This window comes from Megalobrama amblycephala, linkage group LG20, assembly GCF_018812025.1.
Source record: "Megalobrama amblycephala isolate DHTTF-2021 linkage group LG20, ASM1881202v1, whole genome shotgun sequence".
Taxonomy (NCBI): Eukaryota; Metazoa; Chordata; class Actinopteri; order Cypriniformes; family Xenocyprididae; genus Megalobrama; species Megalobrama amblycephala.
This window is the reverse complement of record NC_063063.1, coordinates 19848873-19865573: the sequence shown is the minus strand read 5'-3', so window position 1 is coordinate 19865573 and position 16701 is coordinate 19848873. Positions and strand designations below refer to the sequence as shown.

The 16701-nt window shown below is 35.8% G+C and overlaps 1 protein-coding gene across 1 annotated transcript in view; it reads right to left on the bottom strand.

The window, feature by feature from the left end:
• Positions 1–3218: 3218 nt before the first annotated feature.
• LOC125255131 (urotensin-2 receptor) overlaps positions 3219–16701 on the bottom strand; it is a 37085-nt gene continuing 23602 nt past the window's right edge. The window contains exon 3 of the mRNA XM_048170127.1: positions 3219–3955. The gene's annotated coding sequence lies outside the window, so the exon portion shown is untranslated. The remainder of the gene's footprint in view (positions 3956–16701) is intronic.

Below are 16701 nucleotides of genomic sequence, written 5' to 3'. Positions count from 1 at the left end.
TTGCTAATATTACTGTAAATGACATCAGCGGATAAAACGGCAATATTTCCATTGTGCTGTCCATTGGCAGGCTTTTATATCAAACAAACCTCTCAAAGCTCCTCATGACAACATCTGCTGAAACATCTGGCTCATTAAGTCTCCTGTGAAATCTGAATGGCAGTTCATTGCAGCAATAACATTTCCAAAACAAAAGATTTTAATTCGGTTCTGCCATTTCAAGGCACGATATCTTTTGTACTTTCTGATCCAATAAAAAACCAAGAATGACAGCAAACTACCGGTCCAGCATTACTGAATTATCCTTCATTCTGTGCTAAGACCTATAATAAGTTACTGCCTTAATTAATCAGCTCTATTTAATTATGCTAATATAACATGAGTAATAGTTACCAAAAAAAAAAAAAAAAGAAAGAAAAAGATTCAAGTACTTCCGCTGTTTATTGAACATATTTATTGAGTGCATTTAAGGTACATTGCTCAGCAAGCATCACTGGGTCTTATAAAGAGAAATTCTGCAATTGCACATAGATTAAACAGTGACAGATTTGAAAGAAAAAAAAACAGCATCATCACATCACAATAGAAAAACAAAAACACAGAGAAACTATACTATAGAATTATCTGTGTAGGTCTCAACCAAACAGCTTAAAAATAACAGTTTTTGCATTCCTGCATTGCATTTGAACTGCCTCTGGTTGTTTGTATTTGCACACTAAATGCTCTTCCAAAAACATGTCCATTTGAAAGTTTATATTAGAAATAAATTAACTTTTTACACAGCAGTCGAAAAAGTGTACTGTTTTAGTCATTTGGAACCAAACTCATTCTCCCTTGAGGTACAAAATTCAGCCTTGGAACTATTAATTCTCATACTCCATGGAAGGCTTCTCCCTCTGATTTACACACAGATTTTTTATTTATTTTTTTAAATTTTATTTTAGTGTCATTTTGCAATAGGTGCAATATATATATATATATATATATATATATATATATATATATATATATATATATATATATATATATATATATGTATATATATATTCTTTTAGATTTTATATAATATAAATCATATAATACATATTTGTGTACGTCACCTGATCTGTGATTGCCATTAGCTTTTGTGTAAACAAAGATGTAGGCAAAAATTTAAATAACATAGCAGTAATATTTACAAGTAATCTGCCCATATAAATTTAACATAAAACACAACACAGTCATTAAGTATATGGTAACACTTTACAATAATTTGTCAACATTAGTGCATTAGGTATCATGAAATAACAATGAACAATATTTTTTACAGCATGTATTAATCATGTATTAATCTAGGTTAATGTTAATTTTTAGGTATAATACAACATTTTAACATTTCAATTGCAAAATAATGAAAACGCTGTATATCAGTCTGCTCATCCCGTAACTTTAATCATACCGCGGACACATGCTCTCTTGTTTTATACCAACAGAATAGTGACATCTGTAGTGAACATGACCTTTGAGTAGTGTTGTCAGAAATATCAATATTTACATAAATTCCCAAAATCAATTGTTCACATGATGCTTTTGCACCACATTTTTGTTTGTAACTTCGGGAAACATTAGTTAAGTACATCACATAGGCTATCTTTATTTAGAGCAGGTGGTCTCGAATGACAACACAACATAAGAAAATGCGTAGATCACGGAGTGACATGACATGCTGCTTGGATAAAGCATCTGAAAGTTCAACCATTCCAAACCGCATACAGCTATACTACTCGTACTACGATTACAATATTTTTACTATGGCAGAAATAGTAAGAGTAGTATGCTAGTATGCAGGTTCGAATTCAGCAATGCAGTATATGGCAGTTTTCCCCGTGGTATAAAAAAATGGTAGCCTGGGTGCCAGCCCCAACATTTTTTGGACGGGAAGTTCGGTCTGGACTCGATCCATTGTGGAGTAATTATGCTCGGCTCCCAGAAGGCCGAGCCAATCAAATTGCCAGGGCGGGCTTTAATCGATGATGGACAGGCTATCTGCGGTTTCGTAACCACCCACGTCATCAATCACCAACGATGACTGCAGCTGGAGAAGTAAGATGTTTAGATTCCGCTATCACGTCTGTAATAAAAGAAATCAACAGCGCATTAATTTTAAAAGACGAACAAAGAACCGCAATCAAGGCATTTGTCGATGGGAAAGATGTGTTTGCCGTCCTTCCAACGGGATTCGGCAAAAGTTTAAGTACAAGTTCAACATACGTCACTTACTGCGTTGCTCTGATTGGTTGTAGGTCTATCCAATTGAGTGCAGAGTTTTTTTTTTTTACTGGTTCGGTTAAGACACGCCCCATAATTCAAGTGCAATGGAGCAGTATCAGACTCACATTCTGCCTAGAATATGAGTATGACGAAGTCAGGCTAAAAAAATGGTACAGAATATCGATATTTTTCAAGGAATCTAATAGAGGTTAGAAATTCCAGTATTGTGACAACACTACCTCAGAAGACTTCAGTTTTAATATTACTGTAATATTGGTGCAATGTTTGTTTTGTACATTGTAGCTTTTTTCTTAGCAGAAGCTTTAAAATATTTTCATCTCAAAATGACGTGAACATGCATGAATTAAAAGTGAACAATTATAAAATTAAATTAGCATTAACCTAGATTAATAAGTGCTTTAGAAATTATTCATTATTAGTTTATGATAGTTAATGCATACCTAATGCAGTATAAATATTGTTAAGGAATTACAAAGTATATTTAAGCTCTCTGTACAAAAACAAAATAGGCATTCCTCAGAATTAACATACAAAAGCAACATACAGACTTTGGGCAGTACTTTCCTGTTTATCTTTTGTGTAAAACAAATAGAGAGCCCAACAATAATAAGCACCATTGTGCATTAAGATAAATAATCTATTCCTTTGGAAGCTAAAGTTGCCAAGTTGGTGAGTTTCACTCTGCAATGCTCATATTGTGCACGTTGTGTTTATCCTATATGTGTACAGGCCTTCCGTATGGGTGGATTCTGATTTGTCAGTATAGAAAGTATAAATGTCCAACTCATTAGAAGTCAAAGCCAAGCATCCTCTGTGTTGTAGTTTGGAGAAACAGCTCTCAGGTCAGTCTGAGGTCGATGCAGAACCTCCAGTCTTGTCTGCCTCAAGGAAATAGGATGGAGGAGACAGAATCCTCACTGATCACAGAGAATCCATTTGACAGGCCCGGGGAATGGAATACATCACAAAAATAAAAAGGTGTGGAGAAGTTCTTCCCACAGTGTTCTGGAGGGCTTTCCATGGCTGCTTTGCCATACTTGCATTGTAGTTCCCTACAATGAAGATCATAAAGTCATCAAAGACAATTCAAATAGAAAAACTTCATGTCAAACACAGATCAAATAGAGCAAGAATCTTTTCATAAATATGAGAGAAACTGATTTTTGCACTAGGAAATATGCCTCTTTTTTGATGTGAGTCATGTTCGGAAGGATTCTGATGGTTACTATTGCAGTTGTTTGAAGGACATGACTCGCATCATAGTGGGTCACTTGGGAGAGGGGAGATGAAAGTTCTCCCATTTTTCTCTTGGTTATTGTCCTACTTTTAAATTTGATTCTTGATGACAAATTTTGACAGATGATCAAAAAATAAATATATATATAAAAAAATAACCCAGTTCACAGTGATAATAGCCCAGAGTTTGAGAAAAAACGATGAACTGGGAATTGTTTTTTCCCTCTTAAAAGTCATCCAGTATTGAAACGGATCAACAAGTGAGGTGGTGGCAACTCCAACCCCACATTGGCAATTTAATGTGGGGATAATCCTTGTGCCATGGCTTGCTTTTCTTCTCTTGCCCACTCTGCTCTTCCTTTGCTCTCCGTCTTCTGTTTGGAGGAGGGAGGTACCAGCCGTCTTGGCTTGCTTTCCTCTCGTCTTGCCCCCAGACAGTCATCTTTCCCTGTAACGGCAGCAGAACAACCAGTTAAACTATGTGGAGCTGATCTGGCAGATAAACATGCGTTTAGTCTGTCGGTTCGTGCTAACCCAGACCGCTCTCCCATATGGTCAGGTTTTGAACAGAAGGGAGAAAGAACATTATGTGACTGTGCAAACTCTTTGCTCTTGTGTGGAATTGATTAAGCAGTGCACGAAGGCCAAGACTCTTGCTTTATCTAGCTTTCATTTTCCTATATTACCTATTACGGTAGTGCTCGATTACTAGAATGCACTGCCTAGGGTGTGATCCATAAAAATGGTGGTTTATAGATTCTGGCTTCTAATACAACAAATTAAGGTATCATTTGCCTCACTTTAAATTTGCTTCAGTATTTTAGAGATCTGGCACTGCAATGACATTTCCATATCTGCAAACTGTTTGAGAACAATGGCATTGCAAACAATAAGATTTTCTTGACATCTGAATTACAAAAGCAAAAATTGTCTCTTTTTTTCCAATTATGCCTTACAATGCAGTCTTATCTTAGGAGGTTTTCTCTGTTACTAACCTTTTAATGAAAGACAACTATATTTCAATAATAATAAAAGTTCTGAAAGAAGTACTGAAAAAGCATAATTATGAGTACTCCAGTTCTTTGGTGACCATACTGACCCCTCACAAGTTACAACCATATCGAGTCCAGTCCTAGCTTTGTTTGCATATAAACCTGAGAACAGTGTGCAATCAAACACCTACGTCTCATGATTTCGGGCTTGTCCCATTGCCCAGGAAGGTGCTGACACACACAGCAGCTGGTGTATGTTGTGTCATGTCATGACATGAGTCAAAATCTGCCATAACCCTTGAAGCTATCAGAAGGTGAGATATAGTCCTGTGCTTTAAATAACACAGTAATAATAGAACGATCTATTCAGCTGCCTCAAAGATTTGTTGACCTAGTGAACTGAGAACGATTGCCTCTGTGTATTTATGTAAGCACTGCTCACTCAAACACTTGACTGTGTTTAGTCTTGAAGGTCATTTCAGTAGTATAATATTAAACATTAAACTTAATTACATTTTTCCCATGAACCTACACTTGAATATTTATTTTAACACTGTAGCATAGTAAGATTTGTTTCTCTTTTTTTACACTGTAGCATCATTATTTCAATTATGTAAATAGAAGACTGCATCCACATGTACCTTATCCTACAACAGTTAGTTCAGGTCCTCGAATTTGATTGGCAGAGTGAAGTTCCACTGTGTTTGCAGGTTCCTGACAGGCAGTGACTCTTTCTGCAAGTTACATCAATATAGACCTTAGTCAGGTTAGATGCCATATTGAATTTAAAGGATTAGTTCACTTTAAAATGAAAATTACCCCATGATTTACTCACCCTCAAGCCATCCTAGGTGACTTTCTTCTTTCAGACGAATGCAATCGGAGTTATGTTAATAATCACCCTGATTCTCCAAACTTTATAATGGCAGTGCACAGAAACCACATGTTTGAAGCTCGAAAAAAGTGCATCCGTCCATCATAAATGTACTCCACACAGCTCCGGGGGGTTAATAAAGGCCTCCTGAAGTGATGCATTTGTGTAAGAAAAATATCCATATTTAAAAAGTTATAAAGTAAAATATCTAGCTTCCTCCAGACCACCTTTGTAAGTTGAATATGGAAGGCGTTGGATGTAGCGTAAGCATTTTGAACTGTGAGAGGCATTGCACTTTCTTCGTAAGTTGAATACAGAAGGCAGTCTGGCGGAAGATAGATATTTTACTTTATAACTTGTTAAATATAGATATTTTTCTTTCATAAATGCATCACTTCGCTTCAGAAGGCCTTTATTAACCCCCAGGGATTAATAAAGGCCTTCACTTGGGTTAATAAAGGCCTTCTGAAGTGAAGGCAATGCGTTTGTGTGGAGGACGTTTATAATGGATGGATGCACTTTTTTTCGAGCTTGGTTTCTCTGCACTGCCATTATAAAGCTTTGGAGCATCAGGGTGATTATTATCATAACTCTGATTGTATACGTCTGAAAGAAGAAAGTCATATACCCCTATGGCTTGAGTGTGAGTAAATCATGGGGTAATTTTCATTTTAAAGTGAACTAATCCTTTAACATGGATGAAAACGAGACTGTGAGGCATATGGCAAGCACTCTGTATAAAGGACATAGATCATGTAATTTTTACAACTCACAATTTTTAAAACTGTTTTATGGTTTTTTTTTTTTTTCTTCAGAAAGACATTTCGTCAGCTGAATAATCAGTATGTTGTTAAACAACAGTACAATCCATTGAATGCATTCTGAATTCTATCCCTCACAGCCACGTTTTCATTCCTGTCAGAAATGAAATATGACACTACTACCTTAATTAAGGTCTATACCAGTAGGTGGCCTCAAGTGACTGTCTTTAAAGGGTTAGTTCACCCAAAAATATGTTTTTAGTACCTTTATGGATCTTGAGAGAGGAAGTGTCATTGCTCCCTATGGAGGCCTCGCGGAGCCATCGGATTTCAACTAAAATATCTTAATTTGTGTTCCGAAGATTAACAAAGGTCTTACAGGTGTGGAACGGTATGAGGGTAAGTAATAAATGACAGAATTTTCATTTTTTGGGTGAACTAACCCTTTAATGTCATTCAACCTATTTGTTTAACAACACTGATTTGGGAACAAAACGTGAATGGCTTTATGAGCGCGATACTGATTCATTCTGTTAATCGATGAGGAACGAAACAAGTGACTTGCTTAATGAGTGAGTCATTGAATCATTTAGTTAACCTATTCATTATAACACACTACTTTATTCAGAAAAGAAAAACAAACCATTGATTCTGCTTTGGCTTAATTTGGAAGTATTTTCCATCATGGAGCAAAACTAACAAAGTTAGATGGAAATACTGTCTAAAAAGTTATTTTCTCCTTATTAACTTTTTGTTTATTGAACTTTTGTAGTATAAAAGCAGTATAACACTCTTGCTTATGTGCTATTGCTTAAATAAAAACACCTAAATGAAGATGGCAACACAGAAGAAATAATAAATCATAACTTACAAGTAAGTGAAGTAAATGATTCTAACCCTAAATCAGAGGGGTATGTGGCAATATGTGCAGCTGTCAGTGGCCTTTTAGGCTATTACTCTGGGCAATAAGAAAATCACGAAGGTCCTCATCCAAGGAATTATCACAGTGGGATTTAAGCAAGGTGACATCTGCCGGACAGACCAGCTGCGCGCAGCCCTACCGATCACAGATTAGCAGACAGATTGTTTACACTGCATTCGATCTCCAACTGTTTGAATTCCATTAGCTGTGCAACAGGCTTTCCAAAAATCTCTGAGGTCCTACCAACCAAAATCATGTCATGTCCAAAAATGTCTTTCCTAAATGTTTTCCTCTTAACACCTACGATAAATTGCATATCTGCCACTAACCATTCCGTGTATATTAATTGAGCAGACACGTTCTCCATTAGTTCTTGTTTAGATTTTCAAAAATAGACTTCTCTCCTGTTGTGTGCAATAAGCGATTGTTCTCCAGAAAAGGCAAGAACAGGAAGAAGACATCATTATGTACCAGCAGTCATTAGAAATGAGCCCAAAATAAATGAAGCTTGTGCTCATTATAAACAGAATGACTTTGCATCAGGGCCAGAAGATCAGGGGCTGAGCAGCCAGGCAGAGCAGTCCACAATCTCCTTACTGTGATTACTAGGAAATAGAGAAGAAATGTCATCACTGGGTGAAAGAAAGAGGGGGAGATCCAATAAATTAGATTTAGTCAGGCACCAATCATCTTCTGGCCTGTTAGCACCTACAGCAACTTGAGTGATGCCCTGAATTCTGAGTACGTTCTGGTCGAACAAAATTGAGCTCCTTTAGGGTGGTTGTAATTTTGTATGGTCCTTTCACGCTACTTTAAGTCAATCCAATCATCAGTGAAAATACAATGCAGAAAGAAAATGTGCAAGAAGCTTTTGACAATCTCCATTTCCAAGAGCACAGCTGACACGCCACTCTGCTAGTTTGTTCTTTGGTTAATGCAGTGATTAATGTTTAGGAGCAATTCCAAGTGACATGAATTCTGTTGAGCTCGCTCCAAGCTTTTCTTGTTTGATTTCAAAATTGTTTGTATACTACATACTCAAAAAAATAGCACTTTGGCTGAACATGATTCAATCACAGTGGTTCCACGGGATTGAAACAAGTAAAACCAAATCGAATCAACCATGTACAAGTAACTAGAATCAATGGTGTTCATTTAACTTGAATGAATCTTTTTTATTTAACTTAAATAAATGGTTTTCATTTAAATTGACATTCAAATAACCATACAGATGTGATATTGGTTTCAGTGCACTACTGGTTTTCCAGAGCACTACCATAACAGTTGCTTTATTGTTAAGCAATTTGAATTCTTAGCAAGTCCTCAACCCAAGCACATGAGGAAGCTCCACACTTTACCACAATGGTACCCCTAAAACCACTAACATAACAGAAACTTTTAAATACCAACATAATAGAACATTGAACATTAACAAGTTTTCTCATCTTGCTTGAAAATGCATACAATAACACTTTATTTCAACATTTAAGTTGCATCCTAAACAACACACTATACACTATGTACTTGCGCACTATGTACTCATCCATGTAGTGCCTGAATTGTATAAGGTTACGTAATTAAAGCTGCGACAGTTGAGTGCATGAAGTGTCCAACATTCCACATTTTGTTTTTTTCGTTAATTTAGTGTATCATCCGGGTATTTAAAGTGTACTTTTTCTTTTTGGAATTTCAGTGTGAATGCACTACTCACACTATTTATACTTAAAAACATCATAGAATAGTGCATAAGTATGCAAACTGGGATGCACAGTTACTCTCCTAATTCAACCCCTTAGCAAAGCATGATGGGAAGTGAAAATCCTGTTTGATTGGGTTACTTGATTTAAACATGTTATTTCAAAATAAAAACATCAAGTTAAGTCAAAGAGTAACTGTTTCAAATCAAATTAAGATGAAGCAATCACATTTTATCAGAAACCTGATAAAATGGTGTTAAATCAAAATAAATTTGTTTAAATAAAGTGAACAGCATAAAAAAAATAATCATTTTTTGAGTGTATTGTACACATCAATATATAGCTTAGTACCCTTCATTTGTTTTCTTAAAGGGATAAGTCACCCAAAAATGAAAATTCTTTCATCATTTACTCTACTTCAAGTTGTTCTTCTTCTGCTGAACACAAAGATATTTGAAAGAAATGGGTGACCAAGCATTTGATGATGTTTGGTTACCCATATTCCTCAAATTCTTTTGGTTACATATTCCTCATATTCCTCACCCATATTCCTCATATCTTCTTTTGTGTTCAGCAGAAGAAAGAAATTCATACAGGGTTGGAACAACTTGAGGCTGAGTAAATGATGACAGAATTTTCATTTTTGTGTGAACTATTTATTTATTTATTAGGCATGTTTTATCCAATGCAACTTAACATACATTCCCTATATGGACATTCCCTTCTGGCCAGCTGGCATAGTGCCTTAATTGTTTCAAAGTGCAACAGAAATAAGATATCCTTTGTATAGACTAGATCATAGCTCACACTCTTTAGGGGTTTGAATGCACTTCCTTTGTACTTCTTTCATCATCAAAATGTTGTATACATAAAGAAATGAATAGTACTTTAAAAAATATGTTTAAATATCAATTCAAATGAGATGTAGTTATATCAGTAGCCTAATAAAAGCTGCCTATTCAAAGTTATCTATTTTCAGATGACTCAGAATGCTCTGCACTTGTATTTGTTATCTGTCCTCCCTGTTCTTCTCTGTGCTTTGTACATATTTGTACACATTTATAGGTCACAACATGTTCTTGTTTCTATTTCAACACCAGCCCAATATAAAACTGTTTAACTGCCACTTTGATTAATTCAACAACAACAATGATAAGCACTGGATGATTCTAAAAAAAAAAAATATGAAATTGGTGAGACAATTTATGTTTTGGGAAGAGTCTTTTCAGGATATTTTCAGTGGTGTTAGTCACTTAGGTTTTCTGCTTTTTCTCTTCTTGACTGAAGGATAAGCCTGTTTGATTTACCTCTCATTTAACTGCTAAGAATTTAAGGGAATTAAAATAGGAATCTGTGAAAAATATGGGGAAAAATACATAAAAAGCAGGTATTGTTTTTGTGGTCTGATTTGTGGTCTAATGCATTGCACTAGTAAATCTATTGTGTTGTTTCTGATTAAATCAAGCTGTTGGAATATAGTGTTTGGCTGGCAGTGGGAAACCATAATACAGTGCATTATGGCGCGGTCTGTGGAATGACCTGAAATGCTTTGTAAATCAGTGAGATTCAGACAGCGAAAGGCAGAGTAGAAACTGAGGGCAGGGCAACCAGCCAGAGAGCACATAAGCAGCAATCGAATGTCAACAGGTGCCATGATTCTCTCTCTCTCGCTCTCATTTTCCTTATCAGTTGTGCTTCATCTAACGTGTGGCGGGCACAGTAAACCTGGCCAGTACACCCTGCAGCATGCCAGCTGAATATCACAGTATTGCCAAAGCTTCCTCATCAGAGTGCCTTCATTTGCAGGTTAGCAGGGAGGAACTGTGCATGCGAAAGCCCATTATGCAGGATTTCTAAATGAAGTCCTTGTGTTATATGCAAAAGGATTTATAAAGAAGGTTATTACCGAGTATTATGATATGTGTTACAGGTCCTCCTGATATAGAGATGGCATGTAGGTGAAGTGTTCGCTCCACTACACTTTGTCATCACCTCCATCCCATTCTCATTTCAGTTAATCCCAGTGATTTTCAACCCCTGTGCTTATCAGTGTACCACGGGCACTTCCCCTCTACACCATCCTGTGTCTTTGGGATAAGAGCTGAACAGAATGGGTTACTGGTGATGATTTGTGTCGAGACCCCTGTTGGATTAGCTTGCTGGGTGATGCTGTGTGAGTCACATTTTCCAGTTACCATAAAAGAATGGCATACCATAAAGAGGGCTTTTGCCCTGACAGTTTTGTGCATGCGAGATGTTTGTGTTATATTGGATCTGTTTAAGGGGTTAGTTCACCCCAAAATGAAAATTCTGTCATTAGTTACTCACCCTCATGTCGCCTGTAAGACTTTCGTTCATCTTCAGAACACAAATTAAGATATTTTTGATGACAGAATGCTGTCAGACTTCCTTCCATAGACTGCCTTTGTAACTACCACTTTGATGCTTCAAAAACTTCATAAAGAGTCCATATGAATCGAGTGGTTTAGTCCAAATTTTCTGATGAGAATCAATCACTTGTTATGATGAACAGATTTAATATAGGCTTTTATTCGCATGTAAACATTGATCAGCGAACATAAGCAGAAGCTCTTAAACCACTCGATTCATATGGATTTGTTTTCCGATCTCTTTAGAAAATTTTTGAAGCGTCAAAGTGGTAGTTACAAAGGCAGTCTATGGAAGGTCTTCATTTGTGTTCTGAAGATGAACAAAAGTCTTACGGGTGTGGAACGACATGAGGGTGAGTAATTAATGACAGAATTTTCATTTTGGGGGTAAACTAACCCTGTAAGACATCTGGTGGTCTTTTGTCAATGTTGTTTGGGCCCTTTTTTTTTTTTTTTGTTTAAAGGTGCCCTAGATTCAAAATTTGAATTTACCTCAGCATAGTTGAATAACAAGAGTTCAGTACATGGAAAAGACATACATTGAGTTTCAAACTACATTGCTTTCTCTTTCTTATGTAAATCTCATTTGTTTAAAAGACTTCCAGAAAACACATGGATCTCAACATAACACCGACTGTTATGTAACAGTCGGGGTGTACGCCCCAATATTTGCACATGCCAGCCCATGTTCCCAGTAACATCTGGATCAGCACAGGTGAATCAACAGACTAGGTAAGCAAGAACAACAGCGAAAATGGCAGATGGAGCAATAATAACTGACATGATCCATGATAGCATGATATTTTTAGTGATATTTGTAAATTGTCTATCTAAATGTTTCGTTAGCATGTTGCTAATGTACTGTTAAATGTGGTTAAAGTTACCATCGTTTCTTACTGTATTCACGGAGACAAGAGCCGTCGCTATTTTCATTTTTAAACACTTGCAGTCTGTATAATTCATAAACACAACTTCATTCTTTATAAATCTCTCCAACAGTGTAGCATTAGCCGTTAGCCACGGAGCACAGCCTCAATCTCATAGAGAATCAAATATAAACATCAAAATAAATACTTTACTCACATAATTCGAAGCATGCATGACGAACATCTTGTAAAGATCCATTTGAGGGTTATATTAGTTGTGAGAACTTTGTAAATGTGCTGTAATATAATCGAGAGCTCATGTGGCAGGGAGCATGCGAATTAAAGGGGCGGCGCGCTGAAAAAAATCAGTGCATAGTTAATGATGCCCCAAAATAGGCAGTTAAAAAAAATTAATTTAAAAAAATCTATGGGGTATTTTGAGCTGAAACTTCACAGACACATTCAGGGGACACCTTAGACTTCTTCATCTTGTGAAAAAGCATTCTTGGGCACCTTTAAAAGAAAGTCATAAGGGTATGGAATGGCATGAGTAAATGATGACATAATTTTCAGTTGTGAGTGAACTAACCCATAAAGTTTGCATTAGATGATGGTGAAATTAATCTAAAAACATACTACCATTCAAAAGTTTGAGGTTGATAAAACTTTTTAATGTTTTTGAAATGTTTATGCTCACCAAGGCTGCATTTATTTGATCAACAATACAGCAAAAACAGTAACATTGTGAAATATTATTACAATTTAAAATAACTGTTTCTTTTTTCAATATATTATACAATGCCAAGCTGAATTTTCAGAAGCCATTTCTCCAGTTTCACATGATCCTTCAGAATCCAGCTGATTTGGTTCTCAAGAAACATTTCTTATTAATATCAATGTTGAAAACATATTTTTGTGGAAACCCTGATAAGTTTTTCATAATTCTTTGATTAAAAGAGCAACATTTAATTAAAATACAAATCTTTAACAATATACACACAACAGTATGCATGTCTTTACTGTCTCTTTTGACCAATTTATTGTGTCTTTGCTGAATGTAAGTATTAATTTTGAAACAATACTTAAAAAAAAAAATACAATTGTCTGCCGATAACGGATATGATTGCAATATGTTGTGCACTTTAGTGACAGAAGTTATGAGACTGAAATTTTCCCTTTGAGGTTAGAAATCAGGTTTAGATTTCAGTTATGTTAAATGAAGTAGTATACTAGCTTTTCAAGGGCGTTGGCTGCATTTTCATGGACAAACATCCACAAAAGATCCTGCAATGTCCTATTAAATACATCTCATGAATGTATAATGTAAAGTTCTGGATTGAGTGTCTGTTTCATATGAACAGCAGCTACCAGTGCCACTGTGTTTTCCATGTAAGTAAACCCTGCAGTGAAGTCCCTGTCGCTGAGATCAGAGGAAGCTTTTTTCCCCAGTTTCCATTTCCTTAAGTTATTATTGTGGCGAGACATGGAACACTACCTCTTTGTTGTTTAAAGGAAAAAAAACAACAACCAGCATTTCATGAATCTTGAAACGAATTTTTGGGGAGAAGTGTTTGTGTTTTTCAAACTCCCCTATCATGTCTTGTACAGATGATGTGTGGAGGGTGAGGAAAAGTTCTCCACTCTATTTCAGATGGATGGTTCATATGGTACATCATGCATCAAACGAGTGAACCTGGGGCACTAATGTCTGATCCTTGTTACTTCCCCTGTGACTCATTCCCTCAATTAGCTCCATCTGTAGTGCTGTAGAGTTCACACATGTACAGACACTCAGAAAAATAAGTATGTGTACACAAAAAACATGCACGGCACACACGCTCTCGGTGCAGAATTGGACAATCGTGATATTGGATGAAATTTGTATTTATTTATTTATTTGCTATTAAAGTGCTTGGACATTTCTGATATTTATGCACTACTTTTTAAAATAAAATGTAATATGCTGAGTTTGAAATACCAGAGCTATTTAGCATCAGCATTTATCTGCAGTGTTTTTAATATGCTGGACATCATCTTTAACAGACTTTTAAAAAAGTGTTTTACTTTTAAGAATCACACACCATCCAGAGAGTCAGGGGTAGTCGGATGGTTAAGTATCATTGTGAGGTTAAAGTGACACTGGGGACACACTGAGTTCTCAATCCCGCTCAATCACAACGGGACCCCTGAGCAAGGGTCTTCACATCAGATTGCTCCAGCGAGACTGTCGTGGCAATTAGTCTGCTGTAGGTTGCCGCGGTTGAAAGGCAGGTCGCGAATAACTGAGCACACAATGTATTTGCCAATGACAATTTACTTTGAGTCTGTGTCTGAGCAAAAATACCAGCTGACAGGGACAACCTTTAACTGCCCTATAAGAGGGAAGTGATGCATTTTGATGTAGGATTAGAGGTGCTTCATCAGAAAAGTAGAGCCCATGCCTTTTCAGTTGTATCTGTTTATCATATCTCTGCAACATCCTGTATACTGTTGAAAGAATTTGAGAAGTGAACTTCAATTGTTTTAAATCACTAAATAAATAAATATTGTAATGATTTGGAATCACTTTGCACTACTGTTCATTTATAACTGTCGGAACAGCAAAATTTCCAACCTCATTTAAACAGAACCTCAGGACAGAATGTGTCTAGACTCACTAAGCCCAATTTAGGCTTAGCTGAGAAAGCAATTGAGCCAGAAGCATTTACCTGTGCTGGTAATTGCTATTTATGTGACTTGTGCAAAATGTTTTGGTAAGGAAGTATCTGCTAAAAACATAAATCGGTCAGTTATCTCATAATAGGATTATATGGTGGGGTCCAAAATTCTTAAAATGTCTTAAAATTCTAAATGATGTAAAACTAATAAGAAATATTTAAGATTCTTTACATATTTTTTTTTTTTTTTTTTTTTTACAATTCAATAGTTTTTCCATTTCAAATTTTTAATCAAATTGTTATGACAATATAATTTTAATATTTTTTTATAGAACTTAAAATGGAATAAAATATATAATTTAATTTAATAAAACATTTTGGACCCCACTGTACAGTATTTAGTTTTATTATTTATTTATTTATAACTGAATTAATACTTTTATTCAGAAAGGATGCATTAAATTGATCAAAAGTCACAGTAAAGACAGTTTCTCTGTTTCAAAAGATTTCTGTTTCAAATAAACACTGTTCTTTTAAACTTTCTGTTCATGAAAGAACCCTGAAAAAAAAAAAAGTTGAAATTTTTCCACAAAAATATTAAGCAACACTGTTATCAACATTGATAATAATAATAATAATAAAACAAAAAATGTTTCTTTAGGACCAAATCAGCATATTAGAATGATATCTGAAGAATCCTGTGACACTGAAGTCAGTTTTTTAAACTATAATAATATTTCACAGTATTGTTGGTTTTACCATATTTTTGATCAAATAAATATAGCCTTTGTGAGCATAAGAGTTCTTTCATAAACATTTAAAATACTCACCAACCCCCAAAATTTGAACAGTAGTAGGTTCAATTTGTTAGACACTTACATTGCCATAAATGGACAAATACACACTGGTGGAAATTTGGGGTGTTCCTTCGTTCTTCCTTCCTTTGTGAATTCCTTTGCTGTATCTATTGAGAGCTGAAAATAGAGCACAAAACTTAGATCCAAAATTTTTACACCCTTCTGGATCTGGAATAGGATAATTGTTTCTTAACTGCTGCAGTAATGGACCTTACATCATTATGAAGGCTACAAAATACCCTAGCGAGAACCTTTCTGGGTCTTACTTCACTAAAACTGCGTAACACCCTGGTGTATAGCAATTTTCTGTTTACTTAATAGTCTTCTGCAGTTTCTTTCACATTCCCATTGTAGTTTATTCCACAGTCGCACTGTATGTACTTTCATTTAGTTGCCTTAAAATGAGTAATAGTTGGGTATAAAGTAAGATTGCATGTGCTGGCATTCTGAATACATTTTCTGACTCTCAACAAAATTCAAGGTTGCAGGATTCGGCTGAGCTCACAGGGTCCCATATTTGAATTTGTTCTGGTTCTGATTCTGCCCAACAGTTGCAGAAAAAAATGGAAACACTGCGGCACACTTGCATTACTTACGTGCCACCCTTCAATAAGCAAGATGACGCCACATACTGAACTGTACAAAACAAAGACAGGGTTCAGTAACACAAGTGGAAAGTAATATATGACTATATATTAAAAAAAAAAAAAAGACCCTTGGGGAAACAGAACACATGAGGAGACCGAATCGAATTTAAATACTGTTTGCCTTTTTTTTCCAGGATCTACGATCGAAACACAAGTGGAAATAATTAAGATCTCCAAGCAGCTTTACAGATGTCCTTCTAATTAATCTCAGGTTGTTTACTACACTGTCGCACACATGCTGCGGCGAAGAACAACATGTAATCACTGTTCACTTTCGGGTGAAACAATAATGTCATCACCTAGTCATGTTCTCTGTGTCCTTTTAAACTAATGCTTGCCATAAATAGCCATTTCTCTGAAAACTTTTTTCCAATAGTGACTTTTCCATGGCATAATGTCTCAAGTGCAGGGATGCGATGGATGCTAATTGGAACACATGATCTTAAAGACCGCGGGTGATTTTTTCAAAGGTCAGGGCTTTGCTCAGAGGAGATAACGCATAGGAGGATAACTTCATCATAAGCAGTTTCT